A 9640-nucleotide genomic window follows, 5' to 3' on the forward strand; every position below is an offset into this window, starting at 1 on the left:
GGTTCGCTCGGTGCGAGGGCTTCGAGGCGCTCTGAGGAGGGGGGGAGGTTAATGGCAGGGGAGCGGGGCGAGGGGAGGGGGGGGGCAAAGACGGAATGGGTTTTAAACTGAAGGGCGGGGAGGGAAAATGGTGGGCAGGCACGGGAGGAAAGGCGGTCGGGGGGGGGGAATCTGTTTGTTAGGCTTTTAAAGTCAGTGTATTGGAATACGAGATAAGAATGAAAGGGGGCTGGGGTAAGTTTTTTTTTTTAATGGCATCGATACCGTTTGAAAGTAAGATGGTCGAGGCTACTGCCAGACATTAGATGCTGCTGAGTAGAAGGTGGTGAGAAGGGCTCACTGAGGGAAAAGAAAAACGAAACTCTCCCCGCCCCCCCGGGTAAAAGCCAAAGGAAGCGGGTTGAGGAGGCTGCACATTCCAGTTTAGGAAATGGTTATTGATAGCAGGCCTTAGGATCGTAGGCAACATATATATGTTATTGTTTTTATTAATAAATTGGCTCTTTAAAAAAAACCCTCTGGTTTATGAATGTAGAATATTGTGGTTCTGAACTCATGATTCAAAAAGCCAAGAAATGGCCTGATACTCTGGCACAATATTGTGCCTGCATTACCCGCAGGAAAAAGGATGCCAGGCTTTACATAGCAAAGGGCAGCCTGAATGTTGACGATACTGGTAGTAGTAGTCAAGATGGTCTACGAGATACCCTCTTTTGCTTGCTACCATTCACACGTGTTGAAAAACAGCCCTGACTATTTGTTGTTTAGGTGAGAAGTGGTGAACTGATGAAAAAAAAGAGGGGAGGGTCTTACAGGAAACTTTGCCCAGTCACTAGCATGTTGAACCCTCCTGGCAAATACCCACACCAGGTCAAGTGAGGATGGTGTGACTGAGTCATCAGTGGATCCTCTCTGTGCTTTAAGTGTTTCTTCCATCATCCATCTAGGTTTTTCTTTTCTTTCTGCTACAGGAATTGTCTTTTAGCATTCTTCCCTAACGATATATCTGGTGTCAATCGGCAGTTCTGGTTAATGGTAAGTAGAGTTTAGTAATGCAAAGCTGTTCCTTAGGTTGACTTCAAATTCATCAAAATTGTTTAAATTATATTTTGGTACAATAGTTCTTTTGGTTTTAGTTTTCAGCTTTGCTCTAATATTAGATATTAACAGTTCACAGTCAGTATCACAATCTGCTCCTCGCCTTGTTTTGGCAGGGAAAATACAACTGCTGCATTTCTACTTTCAGTTACATAGTCTATTTGATTTCTCTATTGTTCATGTGTACAGTCATGTTTGGTTGCTTGAAGTAAACAGATTGGTAGCTTTGCATAGCTCTGAGTCATTCTTTTGCTTCATTTCTGATCCCTAGACCAAATTTTCCAACAACATTTGGTTCCGCTTTGTTTCCTCCTTTTCCAGTCCAGTCACCTAGGATTATAAGCATGTCTTGTTTTAGTGTATGATCATAAGACTTGATCGTAGACTTCTTTTGGTTGAGGCATAAACTTGAATTATGTTTATATTGTTTGGTTTTCCCTGGAGTCTTTGCATGATGGCTCCTAACTGCCTCTGCTGGATCTTGCCTCAGTACTAGAAGCCATTTCTTCTGAGCTTGTCACTTGAAGTTGTGTGACTGAAAATATCCCACTCCAGTCCACTTCGGTTCACTGATGCCAAGCACTGCAATGTTAGTATGTTCCATTTCTTGGTCTACAGTTTGAAGCTTCTTTGGATTTATACTTCTCACTTTCCATATTCCAATTGTATGTGTTGTGCAGCGTTGAACTTTCTTTTCACTTCTGTGCATTTCAGCTACTAGATGTTCTTTCAGCTTTAATCTAGTTGTGTCATTAGCAACAGCACTATTCATATTTGCCCTTTGTTGACTGAGTGCTTTCCAACCTGGAAGTCTCATCTTCCAGTACTATCTCTTGTTTCATTTTGGACTGTTTCATCATAAGATTTTCAATGTAATAAAATTATAAATACAGTATATAAAATATGTATTAAAGTTATTAATATTTAATTTCAATGTTTTTCAAAATCGTTTTGGAAGTTGGAATAACTAAGCTGATGCTACTGTATTCTTGACATATTATGAGAAGATCAGATTTACTGAGAGAAAACTATGTCTCAGACAAGTGAAAGGCAATAGGAGAATAAGACCTCAAATGAGATTTACTGATAATATAAGAAGCCCTGGCTCCTAGTTTGAAAGACCTGAGTAGGGCTTCTGATCATAGAATCGAACAGTCAAAAGTACCAGGGGAGAAAAATTGTCCCTTAGCCGGACTGACTCCACTTGCTCAACCTGATGTAAAGCTTCTAATGAAAGTATATGCTCATAATGTAAATATTTACCTCCTCAGGAGTATAAAGCATTTCCATGCTTATATCAGACAAAATTACTGAGATAAAAAAAAAATAATGGTATCAAGAACTATGTTGCATCATCACCCAAGATAAGATTCTATTTGTTTTTTCCTGCTGTTGAAAAAATATTGCAGCTGTTTCTGAGTCTAATGTGATGATTCGCAATCAATGGGGTATGCTCTCTCATTAGGATTTAAGAGGAGATATGCCTAGTTTAAAAAATAATATTGTAATGTTTCTTTTTCAAAATCAGAGAAATTAATATACTGTATTCTTAACATGCTGCCTCTTATATTATCCTATGATATACACTAGTACACTCATGTTTTCTTACCCCAGAGTTATATTGTAGTTAATAAATATTTCTAAAAGTGGAGAGATATTTCCTTAAATTTACCAACACTTCAATCTTTATTTATTTTTTATTTTGCTACTTCAGATATCTAAGAAAATTATTGGAGTAGTGAGGTTTGAAGGAGCTATTTTATGACTATCAAAATGGGGCACAGGCTAAAAAGATTGAGAAACAATGTTAACAAGATCATTTTCTTGGTTGAAAAAGATCAAGAATGCACAATAGGCATCAATAATATAAGAAAAGTTGTTTGTACTAAACCAGTGGTCCCCAACCTTTTTAACCCTGCGGACCTCCCCGCAGGGCACCCCGTGCTCATGCGCATGTGCGAAGAAGTGGGCGTGCTCTTGCACATGCACGAAGGAGCAGGAGGGTGCTCATGCCAGTGCAGGCGCCCTTGTGCACATGCACAAAGGAGTGGGAGGGCGCTCATGCGGGCGCAGGCACCCTTATGTGCATGCACAAAGGAGTGAGAGGGTGCTCGTGCACATGTGCGCAGGGTCCTCAGGGGCACTCGTGTGCATGCGCTAAGGGGTGGGGGAGAGGCGTGGGTGCAGGCGCAAAGTGGCTGGGGGGAGTGAGGGCTGGGGGGAAGGTCTGTCTCCGCGGCCCAGTCCAGGTCAAGTCACGGATCGGCACCGGGTCATGGTCTGGGGCAGGGGTGTCCAACTCAAATTCATCGGGGGCCGCATCAGCAGTTTGGTCCCTATCAAAGGGCCGGTTGTATCTGTACTGATGGCCTTGCAAGGACCCCATCCGACTTGGTGGGAAAAGGAAGGAAGAGAATGTGTGTGTCTGTGTCTGTGTCTGTGTCTGTGTCTGTGTGTGTGTCTCTGTGTGTGTCTCTGTGTGTGTGTGTGTGTGTGTGAAGGTAGAGAAAGTGCCTGTGTGTGTGTGTGTGAGTGAGAAAGAGAGATACAGGAAGAGAACGTACGTGTGTGTGTGTGTGTGTGTGTGTGTGTGTGTGTGTGTGTGTGTGTGTGTGTGTGTGTGAAGGAAGAGAAAATGCCGGGGTCTCTGTGTGTGTGTGTGTGTTTCTGTGTGTGAGAGAGATACAGGAAGGAAGAGAACGTGTGTGTGTGTGTGTGTGTGTGTGTGTGTGTGTGTGTTTGTGTGTGTGTGTGTGTGTGTGTGTGAAGGAAGAGAAAGTGCCGGGTTCTGTGTGTGTGAGAGAGAAAGAGAGAGAGAGAGAGACAGAGAGAGTTACAGGAAGGAAAAGAATGCGTATGTGTGTGTGAAGGAAGGGAAAGTGCCGGGGTCTGTGTGTGTGTGTGTGTGTGTGAGAGAGAGAGAGAGAGAGAGAGAGAGAGAGTTATTTAGTATATGCAACTCTGCTTGGATCTCGCAAAAAAAGCGCATTCTTCGGTCCTTTCAAATCCTCAGGCATTCCAATCGAGCAAGAGAGAGAACGGAACGTCAGGGAAGGGAAGGGAAGCGAGCAACCAGCCAGCCCTCCCTCCCTTCTCTCCGCGGCTGGGTCGAACGGCTGCCTCCGATGTTACCCAACCGGGCCGGCGCATCGCTCCGCGTTCCCTCTTCTCTCCCTCTCCTCAGGGCCGCGCTGGCCGCTGTCTCCCGCGTCCCCCCAGCATCTCCTCCCTCCGCCTCGGAGCCCGGCCAGGAACTCCCACCGCTCCCCTTCCCTTCCCTTCCCCTCGGGGCGACAGAGGCGGCGCGGAGCCCCCTCCTCGCGCGGCCTTGGGAACGGCTCTCGCCTCAGGCCGAGAGCGAGCGAGGAACAGGCACGGGAGGGAGGGAGGGAGGGAGGGGGAGCGGGGGGGCGGAGGGAGAGGAAAGGAGTGACAGCGCCACAGCCAATCGGAAGGAGGACGTAGCCTTGTTAACTTGAGCCATTTTTTCAATGAATTTACTCCGTGCAGGCACGGAGTAAATTCATTTAAAAAAAGGGGGGGGAGGCTGCAAGGCTGGCGGCGGCTCCGCGGGCCATCAGTCGAGGTCTGGGGGGCCGGATTTGGCCCGCGGGCCTTGCTTTTGACACGTGTGGTCTGGGGGTTGGAGACCTCTGTACTAAACCAGATGTTCATAGAATATGATACACACTGTAATATATTATTTGACATAGCTGTGACCTTGGTCTCAATTATGAAAGCAGTGGTGGTTATAGCCATAGTGGTTGATGTGATGGAAAACACAGCAACCAGTTGTGGCAGAAACAGGTGATAGGCAGAACTGGGGTTTGATAGGAGATAAGGAGACAGGCCTGCAAGCAAGGATTCCTATACACACTGGAGAAATGGAGGCAGACATAGGCTGGCTGAGAAGTATCCTGAGCCTGTGTCACATTTGGCTTCATGTGGAAACCATCACAGAAAGAAAATATTTTATGTTAAACGTCTTTGGAGAACACAATAGATGTTATATTGCTTCTTTCATGCAGTGAGTGTGCACAGCAGGGCTATGAATAAGAGATTTGAATCAGTAGGAGTGGGAGAGCTAAAGAGGCCAGAGCTGCTGTTGCCACTTAAACTGCTCAGGCTCTTGCCAATTTGGTCTAGGTATAATTCCTGTATTTTTGCATTGGATGAGTGAATCCACATAGTGAATTCATGTATATGCAATTGAATTTATATTTTATTCCAGAGTTTTGAAGATTCTGCACGTGGAGCTGATTCTTCTATGTTACGGATACCCAACACAGTTGAGGAAGATATCTTGGATTTTTGGCTTAATTTGAATTTAAAGGGACATTTGAACTTTGCAATTCTGCAAGCAACTTCTGTATTGGTGCTTTTGCTGAGGACTGGGGTGCACAAATCGTAACTGCTCATGTTGTCTGTTATATAACTGTGAATGAGAATATACTCATTTTGTGAAATTGCGTTTGCAAGGTTCATCAATAGGTGTCTAAGTAAGCAAATAGCCCTGTAGAACCTAAGAATGTTTCAAGTGCCAAAGTGCAGCTGCTCTTGTGTTAGCATAATTAAGAGTGTACTTGTGGACAAAAGTACAGCAGCACCCAGGAATAATTCACTATAAACATATAGTATGTGCAGAGCAATTACTCTCAGTTCCAAACAAACAAACAAAAGAGGACACTTAACCTGGTTTTATTCAGCTGTGTGGTTGCACCCTCAGAAATCATGTTATTTTCACTTGGGGTACTTTATTTTAAAATGCATTTATTCCAGGAAAATACATCAAGAAACATATTTTAAATAAATCAGATCTTAATTGTGCATGTGTTTACATAAAGCAAAGTGTGCTGCTTCTGTTTCAGAATATATGCAAATACAAAACATTATTTATATTGCCCTTTGCATGAGAGTAACAGCATTTTGTTTCCTAATACTGTGGAGCTGCTTCAGTGTGACATAGTTTTAACGTCCAACATATCTTCTAGCAAAGCAACAGAAAAAACTAGTGATCGACCTTCTCCCCGTTTGTTCCCATTATCAGCAGCACAAGGGATTGGGTAGGGAGCAGCCAGGAAAAGGAATGGGGTAAGGAAGAGGGACGTGGTGGCGCTGCGGGCTAAACCGCAGAAGCCTTTGTGTGCTGCAAGGTCAGAAGACCAGCAGTCATAAGATTGAATCCACGTGACGGAGTGAGCTCCCGTTGCTTGTCCCAGCTCCTGCCAACCTAACCGTTTGAAAGCATGTAAAAATGCGAGTAGATAAATAGGTACCACCTCGGTGGGAAGGTAACGATGTTCCGTGTCTAGTCGCGCTGGCCACGTCGCCACGGAAACCGTCTTTGGACAAACGCTGGCTCTATGGCTTGGAAACGGAGATGAGCACCGCCCCCTAGAGTCGGACACGACTGGACTAAATGTCAAGGGGAACCTTTACCTTTAAGGAAGAGGAGGAGCGAAACAACAGGCTCCAGCACCAGAGCCAATCAGCCACAGGTGGTAGTAGCTGCTTCCTACACCTTGGTAAACACCTACAAGTGCTGCAGCAGCCAAGATGGGAGAGTGGCAGGCAGGACTGCTTCTCTTCTCCTTCTATGTTACGATGGCTACAGCCCTGACCAGCCCTGGTGTAGATCTTTGAGGATCCCACAAGGCAGGAATGTGTTTACATCCCTCCACTGGGACAACTGACCCTTTAACTGTATTCCTACTTTCTGCTTTCAGTTCTACAATCCATTACCCGGGCATGAAACAACCTTCTTGTCTCATGGCTGTTAAATCTGCTTGTGAGTTTTTAGTAACACACTTTGTCACAAGTCTTTTGGAAGTCCTGTTAAACATCTACTGGTTCGTTCCTGCTTGCAAGTTTATTTACACTTTTGAAAAACTATAAAAAGCTAGCCAGAAATGACTTGGCCTTTACAAAAGCCATGTTGCATATTTTTCAGCAGGGCTTCTCCTGTATGCTCAATAATTTTTTTTAATAATGGTTTCTTCCAATTGATCCAAAACAAACAGTAAGCTTACTGGCATGTAATTTCCTGAATTTCCTCTGGATTCCTTTTTATAAAACTAGCCTTACATTGCCCACCTTCAAAAGTCCTTTGGGCCATGTTTCGGGACATCTTACATATTTTTGTTAGAAAGTTAGTAATATATTTTAGTTCTTTAAGAACTCTAGGACAGATACCATCCAGATCCAGTGATTTGTTAGCTTTTGATTGGTTAGAAAGGGTCAGAATGTAAACTCTTGTTACCTTTCCACTATTTCTCTAATTTCCTTCCTAAAAATATTAGGTCGGGCATTGTTACTTTTTTATACACTTTTTTCTCCGGGTATTCCCAGAGAGGGCTTCTACAGAAAATGTTTTGTACTTGATCTTCACTAACCTAACACCTCTTTCTGGCATGGCAGAGAACAGGGCCCAGATGACAGTCTCAAGGCACAGGCAGGGATATATGAGTTATTCATACATAACATGCATACCAGATTCATGTTAAGTAAATGAATTATTCAGAAATTCCATGTTGGAGGATAATATTACAGTTGCTTACAGAGAAGTAAGTCCGTTTTCTAGCTCCCCACTTTTAATCAAATGTTAACCCTACAATTTTGACTGATGAACAAAACTTGATTAACTGAGCTGCTGTGGTTTGCAACTGCTGTTTAGAGGCTAATTTTACCCTTACTATTTTCTTACATATTTACATATTTATTCCTCAAGAAGCTTCTCCTTACTTTGGGGTGGGGACGTAGTCATGCAGTCTGTTGCAGGAGAACCAGCAAAAGTCTTGTAGTGCCTTAAAGGTCAGCAGATTTTATTTGGCAAAAGCATTCATGCGAATGTTGACAACACTCAGCTCTACCTCTCGTTTTCCACCAGTCCAGGTGAAGCGGTTTCTGTACTGAACTCGTCTCTGGACCTGATGATGGACTGGATGAGGGTTAATAAATTGAAACTCAATCCAGACAAGATGGAAGTGCTGTTAGTGGGTGCTTCGCCGGACAGGGTGGAAGGCCATTTCCCTGCCCTGAATGGGCTTACACTCCCCCTAAGGGACAGGGTCCGCAGCTTGGGGGTGCTCCTGGACCCCAGTCTAACTCTGGAAGCCCAGGTGGACTCGGTGGCCAGGGGCGCCTTCCTTCAGCTGTGGAAATTATACCAGCTATGGCCCTACCTGGACGAGCGGAGTCTCATGACAGTTACACATGCACTGGTAACATCTTGTATAGATTACTGCAATGTGCTCTATGTGGACCTGCCTTTGAAAACGGTATGGCGACTCCAATTGGTCCAGAATCGAGCTGTGCGGCTGGTGAATGATGGGGCTGCTAGGGAACACATCAAGCAGATTCTGTTTAAGTTACATTGGCTACCAGTTGCTACCTGGGCCCAATTCAAAGTGCTTGTTATGATATATAAAGCCCTAAACAGCTTGGGCCCTGGATACCTGAAGGACCGCTTCCTTCCATATGAGCCTACCCGGCAGTTAAGATCTAGCCAGGGGGCCCTTTTGAAAGAGCTGTCCCTCAAGAAGGTAAGAGGGACAGCTTGTAGACAAAGGGTCCTTTGGGCAGCTGCCCCTAGACTATGGAATGCCCTCCCAACTGAGATTCATACCAGTACGCTGATGACACCCAGCTCTACATCTCCTTCTTAACAACTGCAGGTGATGCCGTCCTGTCCCTTCAGCGCTGCCTGGGGACTGTACTGGAATGGATGCAGGAGAACGGCTTGAGGCTGAACCCGGACAAGACGGAAGTTCTGAAGGTGGGCGCCCCCATGATTGGTGGCTTGGGTGGCTCTCTCTTGTTTGGGGGGGCAGCCCTGGCTCCAGCGAGTGGGGTACACAGCTTGGGTGTACATCTGGACCCAACGCTCACCATGGAAACGCAGGTGGCGTTGGTTGTCCGCTCCGCTTATTTCCATCTCTGGCGGATCGCCCGGCTGCGGCCCTACCTCAACACGGGGGCTCTCACCACCTTAGTGCATGCGCTCATAATCTCAAGATTAGACCACTGCAACGCGCTGTACGTGGGGCTGCCTTTGAGGTTGATACGGAAACTTCAAATGGTGCAGAACGCAGCAGCCAGACTCCTTAAGGGAGGGAGAAAATACCATCACATTACTCCTACACTGGCCAGACTGCATTGGCTGCCCATTTGCTTCCGTATCGACTTCAAAGTTTTAATGCTCACTTATAAGGCCCTAAACGGTTTGGGACCTCGATACTTGGCGGAACACCTTCTCCTACCAAGATCTACCCGGATCACCCGCGCGAGCCAGGGGGTGAGGCTGAGGAGCCTGACGCCGAGGGAGGCCCGGAGGGAAAAGACACGAAACCGGGCCTTCTCGGCGGTGGCGCCTCACCTTTGGAACAATCTCCCTCCTGAGATCCACGCGGCCGCTACACTGGGTACATTTAAAACTCAACTTAAAACATGGCTTTTCGTCCAGGCCTTCCCTCCTGCCAGCATTTAATTTAATTTAATTTAATTTAATTTTTCTCCCTTATTTACCTATCTTTTATTATTTTTT

The 9640-nt window shown here is 45.4% G+C and overlaps 1 long non-coding RNA gene across 1 annotated transcript; it reads left to right on the plus strand.

The window, feature by feature from the left end:
- Positions 1 to 105: 105 nt before the first annotated feature.
- LOC144588608 (uncharacterized) lies at positions 106 to 5946 on the plus strand. Its single transcript, XR_013544229.1, has 2 exons — positions 106 to 1035; positions 5330 to 5946. It is a non-coding gene; the product is annotated as an uncharacterized LOC144588608 (long non-coding RNA).
- The last annotated feature ends 3694 nt before the right edge of the window (positions 5947 to 9640 follow it).

This window comes from Pogona vitticeps, chromosome 4 (assembly GCF_051106095.1).
Source record: "Pogona vitticeps strain Pit_001003342236 chromosome 4, PviZW2.1, whole genome shotgun sequence".
NCBI lineage: Eukaryota > Metazoa > Chordata > Lepidosauria > Squamata > Agamidae > Pogona > Pogona vitticeps.